The 15,000-nt window shown below is 44.8% G+C and overlaps 1 protein-coding gene across 1 annotated transcript in view; it reads right to left on the reverse strand.

The window, feature by feature from the left end:
* LOC132989589 (neural cell adhesion molecule L1.1-like) overlaps positions 1-13,840 on the reverse strand; it is a 75,763-nt gene extending 61,923 nt beyond the window's left edge. Inside the window, 1 exon segment of the mRNA XM_061057289.1 lies at positions 13,665-13,840. The gene's annotated coding sequence lies outside the window, so the exon portion shown is untranslated.
* Between the last annotated feature and the right edge of the window lie 1,160 nt (positions 13,841-15,000).

Genomic DNA, 15,000 nt, shown 5'->3' on the forward strand with positions numbered 1-15,000 from the left:
ACGTCAACTGACAGGAGCTCCGACCGCCCGCTGTCTTCTTTCTTCTTCTTCATCTCTCTCTCTGTTTGTCTCTTTTCTGCCATCGTTAGCATCGTGTGGCGGCTGCTCCTCTTTCTGGCTCTGCTCCACTGACATGTCTGTAAAAAAAACTGCTCCGGGCAACGCTTTAAACTGGAACGCTCCCCCGGCCTTATCAGCTCCCACCATGAAAAAAAAGAAAGAGCCGTAATAAATACAGAGAAGGGCATCCAACCCTCGTTAATTTAGACACGGTAGATTTGCCCCTCATCATGTTCCGGTGATGGCAGAGCGAGCGTTGGGACGGCGGCTGAAAGGGCGGACATGTTGGAAAGTCTTTGACTTGGCCGACCACGAGTCAGACAGAAATATGTCAACGACTATCAGAGGGACCGCCATGAACTTTAGTGCAGACACGTTCAACATTTCTATCTCCAACAGTCCATCACGTTCATATAAAGGATCTTTGATAAACTGATGAACCGACCGTGCAAGAGGTCAATGTATCGATACAGGACGAAGTTAGAAAGCATTAGGTATTTCTTATAGTTTTGTATTTGCTGGTTGTAGTCTGATGTGTGTCTGTTGATGTCTCAGTTTTTTGCTGTCTTGATTTGATTTACTGTGTTTTGGAGTTGTTGTCCTGACCTTGACTGTTTGGTTTTTTTGTGCCTCATTTGTTCTGTATATGTCACCAGTTTGTTACTCTATTGCACCTCATGAAAATAAATAAATAAAAGTCCTGACAGAGCGCCCGGCTGAAGCCTCTTCAGCAACCACGATAGTCAATTAGAAGAGGTTTCAAAGAGCTCTGGAAACCTCGACCTCACACACACACACACACACACACACACACACACACACACACACACACACACACACACATATCTGCAGAGTCTTTGACATTCTGCTCAGAGATGATAAAAGATGAGAGGGTTCAAACCTCTCAGAAAAAATGAAGACACACAGCAACATGTCGGTGTGTGTGTTTGGTTTATCTGCTCATTTAGCGGCATATTTAGCTAGCTGCAGATTTTGAAAAGCAGGAAGTGTTTTCTTCAAGGTTTGTTTTGTCTGTCGTCTCAAAACCAAAATATTCTTCATTTAAAATAAAAGAATGAGCAAAGAAGTGATCGTCCCACATGAGAGGCTGGAAACAGAAAAGATTTGTGCTTCTGTAACGACCTTAAAAAATAAATAAAGATGTTAAATTCCCGCTGCAGTCTGTAGTTATGTGTCTAAATCAGCTGTTTGTCCTTTCTGATTGGACGGGGCGACTCTTCACCCCTCCGGTCCCTCAGCTCAGCCCGACGCCTTTCACATTCAAATCAGCTCTTATTGGCGTGACATTGTTTAGCCACCTCTGGATTACCCCACCCCCCCCCATCTACACACACCCCCCCCATCTACACACACACCCCCCATCTACACACACCCCCCATCTACACACACACACCCCCCATCTACACACACACCCCCCATCTACACACACCCCCCATCTACACACACCCCCCCCCATCTACACACACCCCCCCATCTACACACACACCCCCCATCTACACACACACCCCCCATCTACACACCCCCCCCATCTACACACACACCCCCCATCTACACACACCCCCCATCTACACACACACCCCCCATCTACACACACCCCCCATCTACACACACACCCCCCATCTACACACACACCCCCCATCTACACACCCCCCCCATCTACACACACACCCCCCATCTACACACACCCCCCATCTACACACACACCCCCCATCTACACACACACACACACACACACACACACACACACACACACACACACACCTCCATCAACACACACACACACACACACACACACACACACACACACACACACACACACACACCTCCATCAACACACACACACACACACACACACACACACACACACACACACACACACACACACACACACCTCCATCAACACACACACACACACACACACACACACACACCTCCATCAACACACACACACACACACACACACACACACACACACACACACACACACACACCTCCATCAACACACACACACACACACACACACACACACACACACACACACACACACACACACACACACACACACCTCCATCAACACACACACACACACACACACACACACACACAGCCAGTATCGTGTGTTTGTTTCTGATTGGCCTCTCTCCACACGACAAACGAAGCGACTGCGTCGGAGCGCGTTAATCGGTCATTAGTGACGGTATGTTCCCGGGTAAACAGCAGCTCGCTCTCTGGGTGGCGTCCCGGCCTCGGCTGGGGTCTTTTGGATTTAGCTGAGGGGCGAGAAGCACCAGCTGTGACAGGCCACAGAGTAACAGAGCGCTCGGGGCGACATAAACAAGACCCAGGGCCGTCCATCTATCACCGCCGCCACGGCCAATAAACAGAGAGGAGGGGGCGGCAATAGAACCGATAAAAAGTTAAATACGACCACGACTGAGTTCTCATGTGAGGCGGCTCCGGGTTTAAAATGATTCTGTCCTCTTATTAGATCAGAACAAAGACGGGATTAAAACATGGAATCTCCCACATTCTTAGAGACGAACGCCGTCGCTGCTCGGTGAAGTGAAGCTGCAGCGGGAGCGTTTCCGTTAGCTGTAATGTCAATCAATAAAAAGACATAATCATAAATCACATGTCTGCAGAACGCCAGTTAACCAACGCCATTAAAACACTGCTGACCAGCAAGACGGACGCTCGCTCCATCTTCATCTTCTCTCTACTCAAGAGGAGGGAACGCCGCTGACATCATCCTGACTGAGCCGTTCATTTACCCCCCTGTGACGTCTCACCTTCAATCTGATCCCCCCCTTATGGCGTCTTCAGAGGCGTTACTGAGGGGAGACGGTTTCAGCAGAGCCAGCTGGGGGAGCTCAGCGCTGTGTGAGTTGTAACGAGCCTGCTGATTGGCTGTTTGTGTGTTTCAGGTGCCAGCAGGTGTGTTGGTCGTCATGGGTTTAGAACACCTCTTCAATCGAGTGCGGTACGTTTGTGTTCGCTCTGGGGTCAAGCGTTCTTGGATCTGGGCCTAGAGAGACTGACTCAGACCTCTGTAGCGTCTGAGTCAAAGATCTGAACTTAAATTCATCCTGTTTCTAAGAACTTCTTCTTCAAACCACTTCAACACCACAAACAAACAAACAAACAAACAAACAAACAAACAAACAAACAAAGCGATCTTTGCAGAGTCATCAGGGTTTTCCATAATGATTGTTTTATCAATGAAGTCTGGCAGGTTTGGAAAGAGCGACATATAAGGCCTGCTTCTGATTAAAATAAAGTATCTTTTATTGTAGGACTCCAAATCGGTCTTGGTCTCGAGACCACTTTTTGAAGGTCTCGTCTCGTCTCGGAATAGAAATCATTTTGACTCCGAATTTCAGATCAAGAACGGTCAAGACCACCACTGATCGACTATTTTTCCCGCGTCATCACTGAGATTAGAAGGAAAACGTCTCTTTCTAAAAGAACAAATAACTTACATTTATTTTATTTTATTGTCTCGGTCTCGGAGCACTCTGGTCTAGGTCTAGGTCTCAGAGCACTCTGGTCTCGGTCTCGGAGCACTCTGGTCTAGGTCTCGGAGCACTCTGGTCTAGGTCTAGGTCTCAGAGCACTCTGGTCTAGGTCTCGGAGCACTCTGGTCTAGGTCTAGGCCTCAGAGCACTCTGGTCTCGGTCTCGGAGCACTCTGGTCTAGGTCTCGGAGCACTCTGGTCTAGGTCTAGGTCTCAGAGCACTCTGGTCTCGGTCTCGGAGCACTCTGGTCTAGGTCTCGGAGCACTCTGGTCTAGGTCTAGGTCTCAGAGCACTCTGGTCTAGGTCTCGGAGCACTCTGGTCTAGGTCTAGGTCTCAGAGCACTCTGGTCTCGGTCTCGGAGCACTCTGGTCTAGGTCTCGGAGCACTCTGGTCTAGGTCTAGGTCTCAGAGCACTCTGGTCTCGGTCTCGGAGCACTCTGGTCTTGGTCTCGGAGCACTTTGGTCTAGGTCTAGGTCTCAGAGCACTCTGGTCTCGGTCTCGGAGCACTCTGGTCTCGGTCTCGGAGCACTCTGGTCTAGGTCTCGGTCTCGGAGCACTCTGGTCTCGGTCTCGGAGCACTCTGGTCTCGGTCTCGGAGCACTCTGGTCTCGGTCTCAAAGCACTCTGGTCTCGGTCTCGGAGCACTCTGGTCTCGGTCTCGGAGCACTCTGGTCTAGGTCTCGGTCTCGGAGCACTCTGGTCTCGGTCTCGGAGCACTCTGGTCTAGGTCTCGGTCTCGGAGCACTCTGGTCTCGGTCTCGGAGCACTCTGGTCTCGGTCTCGGAGCACTCTGGTCTCGGTCTCGGAGCACTCTGGTCTCGGTCTCGGAGCACTCTGGTCTCGGTCTCGGAGCACTCTGGTCTCGTGTATGTCTTGGTCTCGGTTACTGTGGTCTTGACTAAAACACTACTCTTGAACAAAAAGGTTTTTCTCTGCAGCGATCTTTCCTGTAACGTCGTCTGACACCTTTTTTTAAACTATGGGAGCCTGTCAGGGACAAAAACAACTTCTCACAGATGTGCTTTGATTGAGCTGATCCGTTACAGTTTGTTTCATGGCTAAAACATTTTGTAGCTTTAGATTTAGACTCAAAATAAGAAAGAAGAAAATTAAAAAACTATCTGAACTAACTTTTTATCATAAAGGTTTTAATTATAGCTGCTTTTAATTAGCATGGATAGCATGGCTGTAAACGTTCATGAGGCCCGAGGCGATAATAAGCCTAAATAGAAAATGACTCTACATTATGCAGAAGAGTTTTACTGACATGTTTCCAGTGTTCATCCCACACACACACACACACACACACACACACCATCCAGCCGCCTACACACAGTCTCTCCTGAGCCTGCCGCCCACACACACCCACCGCCACCCAGAGGCTTGTCTGGCTCGCCCCCTCGGTCTCTCTTATCCTTTCTTTCTTTACAGCTGCTGCCAGTCCCCCGAGCAGCTTCAACAGCCACTCACATCACGTTGAATCCCTGCTGGCAGGTCAAAGGAAGTTACCTTCTACCTTCTGATTCTGCAGCTCGTCACATAATAACCTCGTCCTCTTCATCTTCAAGGTGTGAGGTCGAAGCACGGCGGCTTCTCTGAGCCGGGAAAGCAAATCCCTTCAAGGTCTGCATGGTCCTGACAGTTTCATTGTCGCTTCAGACGCAAACATTTAGATAAAAGTTACTTCAGGGTTTTTTTTTCCCAAACAAAGAACAGACACACAGTGCCCCTAAAAGCTCAAATCACACCAACCTACGGGAACACATGAGACGACACACAAGCAAAAAAAAGAGAGTACTGTGTTGAGTTTTTCACCAGGTGGACAACACATGCAACTTTTAGAGGAAAAACCCAGAAATGTAATTTACAACCGAGTATAGAAACACTTGTAAGCTTTGTTCACGTCCGCACAAAACTCCTGAAAAGCTCCTGAAGTTTTTCCAGCCTCCTAGCATTTATTTCTTTTATTTCTTTTATGTTCTTCTCCACTCTTTACATCACGTCTTGCCTCAGGAGACGCCCCGCCCCCTCCTCCTGTCTGACAGCGATAGTCTCCTGCTGTGAGGTGAACGTGTCAACAACAAGATCAGCAGAATTTTCAGGAGCCGTCCTCCTGAGATTATCTATACATTTTCTGAGAAACGGCTTCATTTGTGCAGAAAACAGCAAAGAAAAGTTCAGTTTTTACTTTGCAGAAATGAGAAAAAAGTATTTATTTTGAATATAAACGTTCCTATTTTTTTGCAAAATACAGACGTTATTGGATGTTTCATAATTTCTGAATCATGCAGCGACTGAAAAACCTTTTTAGTCGGATTACTTCTGTCGACTTTGTTGGAACTCACAGCAACTTAAGATGTTTTTTTTCCCAGTTTTTCTATATTGTCAGTATTTTTTTTTGTCTGAAATGTGTTGAGCTCTTAGGGCCATCGTACACTGTTTTTTGTGCAGCTTCTTTGGTTCAGTGTATACCGCCAGCGTCTCGTCTCTAAAAAGCCACAACTCTGTCTCCAAGTTACACCGCTCCCAGGTGGGAGATCGTGTTTCTTCATCTCCACTCAGAGAGCCTCTCTCTTTATCTCCCGTCTCCTTCATCCCTCCGCACGCAGCATCTTTTTCCTCCCCCACCGTCCCTCCTCTCCTCACCCCACCCCGGAGGAACAACAGGAAGGAAATGTTTAAATGAAAAGGAGATTTTGATGCTTATCGTTTTATTCAATCAGCCGGAGAAAATGTCAATTTGAATTTGTGTTTAAGTGTATATATGCTCGCAGCCGGTCCTCTTCCTCTCCCATCCCTTCCCGTCATTCCCCCATCACCATGGTAACCCCCCGACTCCAGCACACAGCACACAGCAATATTTTCTCTCCCCCATCCCCCACGCTGCCCCTCCCTCTTTTCTCCCATCCCCCACTCCGTCCCTCCACACCTCTCCCTTCGCTTTCTCTCCGGTGCCACTCCCTTCATCTCCTCAATTCACCTCTCCATATCTCTCTCTCTCTCTCTAACACACACACACGCACACTTTCTCCTGCTATTGTCTCACTTCCCACCTGCCTCTCCTCCTCGCTTTTACTCGACTGGTCTGCAGTGTGTTATAGCAGCCGCATATTTTTGGGTAATTTTTTTTCCTTTATACTCTTTTGTGCAGCTTCTTAAAGCAAACACAAGCGCATCAGATTCCGACAAATACAAGCAGGCAGATGATCAGCTTTAGGAGAAGTTGTGACATGAGGGACTTACTGCAGGTAAAGAGAAATAAATAGTAGAAAGTAGAAAGTAGAAACAGAAGGAGGGGGACTGATATATCAGCTCATGTAAGACTCCCACATGTAAAGTGTTTTTTTCTCCCATGAAGGATTCTGCATTCATTTCAGCTTCTTGGCGTAAAAAAAGGTGCAAGAAATCCTTCAACCGTCAGCCAACCAGACGTCAGTGTTGACTGACGCTGATGATTCAGATCAGTTGTAATATAACAACAAAAGGCTGCAACAAACAAGGGTTTAAATTATCCATTAAATTAAGAATGCATTCACCATAAATAGATTAATTGTTTGTTTAAAGGAGTGATATGTAACTCTGACACCTAGTGTTTAAAATGGGTACTGCAGTCTAAATTCTAAACATTGTAGAGAGCTGTCTCCCCCCCCCCCCTCCTCTCTAGAGTCGACGCTCACACAGGTCACCATGTGGTGGACACGCTTCAGTGTTTAAACCAAATATATTAAAGAAGCATCATGTAAGATGTGTGGAGAGTGAGATGATAAAGGTATCTTACTATCTGATCATTAAGGAAACATGTTGAAGTGCTGGCTTCTCTGACAACAATGCAGCAGCCAGTATGTCCTCCTTCTAACTTTAGATTCTGCTCCTGAATGCTCTGGATTTGTTTGGACCAGAGAAGGTAGACGCTTTTAAGACCCCCACACGGCCGTTTTGGACGCCCCTCGATTTGCCAGATATGAGAGCAGTTATCAGGTCAAACCAACAGGTGTTGCAGCGATGGAAGCGAGAGCTGGAACCAGATTTTCAACACCTGAAGCTATTTTAGTTCTGAATTTCTTCCTCCTCACAAGATAAATACAATTTAAGGGACTTAAAATACATTTAAGAGATGCAAAATTTTCTTTCTGTTTATTAACTGATCATCTCGACTAGATGTTCATGTCTTTGGATTCGGTTCTTTGCAGATGATAAAGTTTTTTACAAAGATTATAAATGAAAAGCATCCTTATCAACCCAGTTTCCTGAATGAAAGATTCACATTGACCAATGAATCGACGTCCTTACAAACACTCTGACATGTGTCATATATGAGTCAGCAGCTGCTCACTGTTACTGGATGTGACAGTCGGACACGTTGTGCAGCATGTGGTCGTTTATCATCTGAGCGACGGAAGATATTGTTGGTCAGATATCTGGCTGATAAAGTGTCCTCTGTGTTTGTGGTCGCTGCATGAATGACGCCCTGTCATGGTTCAACCACACTGGCCATGAAAACAGACAGAAGTCACATATTTGCAGGAGGAAGTGTGTGTGTGTGTGTGTGTGTGTGTGTGTGTGAACATGTGTGTACTGTACATGTTAAAGCCATTGAAGTTAGATTAGCTGTTTTTGAAGGGATTAAAGACCCCAAACACAGAGGGGCTGTTAAGACCCTCCTACATCGTCTAATCCAAGCTAATGGAAGCCCCCCCAACACACAAACACACACACACAAACACACAGAAAGAGGAAGGGAGAAAACATAAGGAAGAAGAGCTTAGAGGAAAACAAGAAGAAGGGGGGAAAATACATGGAGGGGGCATTCCTCCCATATCTCAACACAAAGGGGTCTTTCTGTCGAGGAAAAATGGAAAAACAAGAAGGAAAGAAAGAGAAAGAAAGGCCAAAAGAGAGGAAAGATGGATCAGAGGGGAGGGAGCGGGGGCATGGGAGACGGGGATGAAGATGGATGAGGAGAAAGCACAATGAGAATCATAGAAGAAGACATCATCAGAGATAAAGAGGAAAAAGTCAAGAGTATAATCTCATTTTCTCGCTGCAGACTTCCCTCTCCGACCCGCTGTCCTGCAGCTCAAACGTTTCAGTCTGGCTCCAAACTGCTCCTTCAACCTTTCTCCTGGGACTTTTATTGACTTTAAAGGCCTGCCAGGACAAGAGAGATGCATGTGGTCCTTTCAGTCCATGCACTATCGAACACATCTAAATGCAGGAGGAGGAGGATACACAACGATACTCGCACAACCAGACACAAAGCAAACGTTTAAAGTCTGGTACAGAAACAGGAATAAAACCTGGAGCTGAGAAGTTCTTCTTCTTCCCAGTACAGATCTTTTTATTTAATGTTTAATTTGGACAAATCCTTCCAATACCTGCTAGAGAAGGAGTTCATCCCTCATTTGCTGACCGGAAAGCTGTGTGAAAACAATAATTACCGTAGCTGACAAGTTACTGAATAACAATAAGAAATGCGATTTGCAATTTTCAGCACAAACGATATCCCCCAGACGAAATGACACAAGTTTTACTTTGTGTTCAACCTTCACTCTGACAGCAAAAGGTTCAGTGTGTCAAGAAAAGCACCTCCTGGATTCCTGCTCGACCGCTATTATTTACATTTCATATCAACAGCATCTGTAATTATGTTCTCAATGCAAACTTGTCTTTATATGCAGATGATACTGTGATGTATCGCTCTGCTCACAGCAGCATCAGACTCTCTGTCTTATACAAACGGCCTCTGATTCAGGGGCGTGTCCAGACTTTTTTGGACTGGGGTGGCCCAACTGGGGCTCTGACTAGGGCAGGGGTGGCCTGAAGTTTGTGCACACACATGAATGGAGAGCATTTATTAACCCTTTCTGTCTGCACCAATCACATCGAGATTTAAGTAACGCAAGATGACGGCAACTTATACATCTTCTAAACTTCATTCTTCAAGGTTTCAAAACAATTTGTATGTCCAAAGTTTCAATTTAAAGTATTTTAAAAAATTGCAAACAAACATCTGCACACTGAGAACTATGAGCTGCCTCTTGCAACACATCCTGAATGGTGGATTCCAACTTAAGTCCCACCTTTGTCAAGGCCAATAACCAATCATAGGTAAGGATTTTGTGGTGGCATGTAAAGATTTTAAGGGTTGAGTGCACTTTTGGTGCACTCATGTGGTGTCGGACACATCGGAAAAATGTGTTTCCAAGTTGTAAAATGCACATGAACACCTGCTCAAGTCGGAACAACAACCCCTGAAACTCGGGAAAGAAGTAGGTGTCATCATGAGGGGCAAAATATTATTTTTAATAATTCACTTATTGCACATCAACTTTTTGCTCAAATATAACTTATAACAAATATAACAGTAACAGTTCACTGATCTTCTTCATAGCATCAACACTGTTTTTTGTTGTTATGACATCATTCCGACATTCCGAACTGAAATCACCAGATCTCACTGAAGTCGGGAGGACGACTTCCCATCTGGGAAACTGGGATGACCCGAGCAGCACCTGAATGCAGCATTAGTTCTCTTGGCCGTGACACGCTTGTGAATGAGATTATTATCCTAATGAGGCTTTTCCTGGTTAAAAACCTTTTTAATAAATAAATAAAAACAAGATTAGTCCTTTTCTTAAAATGTGTCGTTAAGAAAGGAGGCTGGAGCCAATAGGGTAATACAAGACTCATCTCATCCTGTAATGAAGGAATATTCCTAAATTTATGTTTTTTTTCGACATCTTATGATGATAACGTTTATTATTGAGTTTTCTGACTGATTATTCGGTGGTCTGGGACTTGCTGTGCTCGCTCGTCTGCAGGACTTTTAGTTTTCAACCAGGAAATGTAAATAATTAGCAGGAGGTTTTATTTAGAACCCATTGTTAAAAAACATCTTTCAGTATTTTTTCATCCTGCATGTGTTGTCTTTTGTGTCTGTCTGCATGTTGTGAAGAAAAAAAGAGCGCTGAAATAAAATAAAAAAAATACACCAGATGGTTTCAGTCTACTTGACTGTTGCCAAGCTCGAGAGGAGGGGGCAGAGAAATTTGGGCGAAAATCCTCCTACGCTGCTAACTTTCCCTCCTCCTCCTCCTCCTCCTCCTCCGTCATCGTACGCCCCAGTCTGAACTATCTCTCTCTTTAGATCCATCCTCTTTAGACTAAATGTTTCCTCCTCCCCTTTCATAAACCTCCACTTTCACTCATTATCTGCTCTTTCACTCACTCACATCTCCCTCTTCCTGTTTCTTTCTCTCCTCTGCTCATCATATTTCTGTCTCCTACTCGTCTCCTACTCGTCTCCTCCTCGTCTCCTCCTCGTCTCCTCCTCGTCTCCTCCTCGTCTCCTCCTCGTCTCCTCCTCCTTCCTGAGCCTCCTCTCAGGTTCTGGCCTAATTTGTGGTGATTTTCTGCCAAAGCAATCCCGGTGAGAAAAAACCAGACAATGCAAACAACAGAAGGAGAGACAGGGATGTTTGTGTATCTCTTTTTTTGTGAGTGTGTGTGAGTGTGTGTGAGAGTGTGTGTGACTGTGTGTGAACGATGTTGCTATGAGTGTAAAGAGGAATTCAAGAGTAAACGGAAACCTGGTGAAAATTTCGACAGGGACAGAAACACAAAGAGAGAATCACTTTTTTTTTGCTGCTCGGTAAACCAGCTTTTGAAACTTTTGATTTCTGCCTCTAAAAGGATGTTTTTCCTCTCCACTGTAACTTTAGCTAATCGTTTCTAAAGTGCTCCTGATGGATTAACGTCAGGTCTTTGTTACATAGTGGTTAAGGTCTGCTCTTTTTGTCTTGACATAACATTTGTTATAGACTTGGTGTTATACAAATAAAGATTGATTGAGTAAACTGAATAACTTCGCTTTTCTGGACGGTTGATCGGACAACGCTGAGCAGGAAAAAGTTCAATAAAATGAATTGTTTTTAGTCACTGCAGAGAGAAATGTGAGGTCATTCAACGGAGGTTTTAAAGAGGTGTGTTTGATGTCCTGCAAACTAATGACAGATTAAATCGAAAATAACAACATGAGGGACACTCAGAGACAACAGACGTCTGTGAGTGTGTCTCTATCTTTTCATTGTTTCAGTGGGTATTCTTCCTTGAAAAATGATTTGTTTAATACTATGGTTAAATAATCGTGCAGTACTATTCTTCCTTTGTGGTCATATTTAAATTGTGTTTTTATAGATGTCGTTCACCTTTGGTTGTTTTGCATGTTTGACCACACTGGTCCACTCTTTGTGCAAATCTATAAATATGGGAGCGGACCTGTTTTGGGATTATTAAACTTTATGCAGCATGGAGTAATCTCAATAAAAAACAGTAAGAGAAGATGTGGTCACATTATCCTGATAATGTCCCACCTCTATTGTCTGATGATGATGAAGCCTCTGAGAGTGAAGGAAAATGTTAGGAAAATTACACACAAAGCCAGGACCGAAGTTCCTTTTTTCAGTTTCAAGAATGAAGATTTGGTTAGGACGCTCAGGGCCCACAGATCTTTCAGGAACAACTTTCATAAGTGCAACTATACAAGCAGTTATACAAACAGAGTTATTCTGAGGTCGCTTCAACTCAGAAAACTTTCCAGTGACACCAGCTGTTAACAAGAAAACATTTTTTAGTGTTACCGTCCTGTCAGCAACTAATGAAGTACACATGGGGTGAAGCTGACATGTGTTTGTAGACATTAATAAAAGCTGACTCATAGAGCGACGGCTGGCTCCTCTTGCTCTCTGCAGACCAATAAAAAAAACACAAGAGGAGGAATGATGCCGATAAACTAAAACCAGAACACTTCAGCTTGTATATTTATTTTCTAGTCTTCTGATGACCCACTGCAGCTCACACCTACACGTTCACACACTGATGGTAGAGGCTGCTGAGTAAAGAGTCCATCAGTATTAACTCATCCATTCATACACTGCAGACGAAGCAGTAGCTGCAGGAGCTGGGGATCGAACCCCCGACCTTCCAGTTAAGAGACGGCCAACTCTACCAACTGAACCACAGCCGCTCTTTTCCAGTTCCACAATTCCACAAAACAGATTCTGTTTGATAGAGATTCAGAACTTTTCCCCTCTTCAGAAGTCTAAAAAAAAAATCAATATGTCTCCGGTTGTTTTTCTGAAATCCTGCTTACACACAATCAACCAATCAGATCTACGATTAAAGCTTAAAGTAAAAACTTCATCTGCTCCAATATTAAAAAGGCTTCTGCCTTAGTCTACGCTACAAAACATCCACAAAAGTTACACCACAATCCAACGAGAAGTTTTTCTGTAATCTGGAGAACGAGCACTTAGCCGAGGTAACAATCAGAACATCTTTTAACAAGAGCTGACAGGAAGTCGAGGCCTGTTGCACTCATCTCTTTGCTTTCTGAACTCCTTCTTAAAACAGCGTTCATCTCTGCAGACACAAAGTGAGAGAGAGAGAGAGAGAGAGAGAGAGAGAGAAAGAAAACCAGGATGCTCGCAGAGCTGTTTATGTGCATGAAACGAGTGCACTAAAAGGATGAAAAAGAAGTGAAATCATGCCTGACAGAGAGAGCTCCAGCTAAAAGGAAGTGCACTACTAAACCGGTCGTGAATAATTGAACACTATAATGATGTGTAGTGCAGCATTTCATTTAATATTAATCCAAACACGCTGCTGCAGATGACACAGAGATATTAAAAAAGCTGAATCAAGTCAGTCAGACACTCCCTGCAGACTGATTTACGCACACAGAACCTGTTTGTGTACACACGGCAAAATCATGAATGGTCATTTCAGGGTTTTTTTTCAGAAGGTGCAGACACACACCCACACATGCATGTATACACAGTGACACACATATCTCAGAACACACCCAACACAGCTCTTCATACCTGCTCTCCTATTATGTAAGACATCATCGCACCCTGAAGCCCTCATCGACACACACACACACACACACACACACACACACACACACACCCACACACACCTAGATGTAGACTCACACACACATCACATTCATGCATGGAAACCCAGACACGAGCAGCATGGTGGTATTCTTTTGTTTTCATCCTACCTCTGCAGGTGTTTCCTCTCTTCCTCTGCCTCCTCTTTCTTTTATCCCTTTGTCTCGCGCTCCTCTCTTCTTCTTCTTCTGTGTCTTTAATTCTTCTTCCTCGTCCACTCAGTCGTGCCTTTTTCTCGTGTCTTTTCCACACTGATGCTGCAGTGGTACATAAAACACACCCATCTGAGCTCTGCCTCTCCTCCCTCCCTTCTTCCCTCCCTGCCGCTCTCTGATTGGCTGCCTCGCAGGGATGACATCAGCCTCTTTCATTGCAGCCTCTCTCGCCCTCTCTCTCTGTATTCCCCTGAGAGCTCCTGCCCCTCCCTTCTTCTTTACCTCCATGCTACCCCCCCATCCTCCTCCTCTATTTTTACCTCCCTCCATCCCTCTCTGTCTCCTCTCTGCTCCCGTTTTCTTCTCTTACTGGTGGCCAGCTGGTTGGAAGAATATCAGAGAATAAATCTGGCTCATTAAATTGCTGAAGGTTCAATAAGTCATTTAAACTTTAAACTCATTGTTCTATACAGTTTGTGTAATAAAAAACGTGTGGCCTGTCTTTCTCTCTGTTGCAGTGAATTATATGTTATAATTTATGTAAACACAGGAAGTCGGCTTGTTTTCAGGAACAACAACAAGGTGGTGAACTGAGTAAAAACAACACAAAACATTTCCATCACCATCAGCAGAAATATGCAGCATGTTCACAAATGACGCAAATTTAAATCAACATTAAAAAAAAACAAAAAACAAGGTAAACATGCTGCAGAATCCCAGAACAATAACAATGGCAGTAAATTTCCTGCAGGTACAGAAACAATGCAAATCCTAAAAATAATAATAATACAAAAAACACAGGAAACAAAGACAACAAAAGCTCAAAAGAGAAGTTCTCCAGGTTCCCAGACAGACATGTGTCCTGTACACAGACTGTATATTAAGATGGACAGAGCAGCAGCAGCCGCCTGGGAGTGAAGCCAAAAGATTTAGAGCTCCCCCTGCTGACTGGCTTTAGTTTAGGTCATAAGCCCCGCCTCCTCCATGTGAACAGAAGGGACATGGGCAAGCAGCAACCTCTGGGGTTGGAACATGAAGCCAATGCTGAAGTACATAAAAAACTGCGGTTCTGATTGACAGCTCTGTGGACCAATGAGGATCCTTGAACCGGATTATCAGAGAAGAGGAAGAGAAGCGAGACAAAACCTCACAAAGACTAACAATACAGTCATTGAACTTTCCATAACTGAGAGTGTCTACTTCACTCCTCCTCCTCCTCCTCCTCCTCCTCCTCCTCCTCCTCTTCTTCCTCCTCCTCCTCCTCCTCCTCTTCTTCCTCCTCCACCTCCTC

Source organism: Labrus mixtus, chromosome 15 (genome assembly GCF_963584025.1).
Source record: "Labrus mixtus chromosome 15, fLabMix1.1, whole genome shotgun sequence".
Taxonomy (NCBI): domain Eukaryota; kingdom Metazoa; phylum Chordata; class Actinopteri; order Labriformes; family Labridae; genus Labrus; species Labrus mixtus.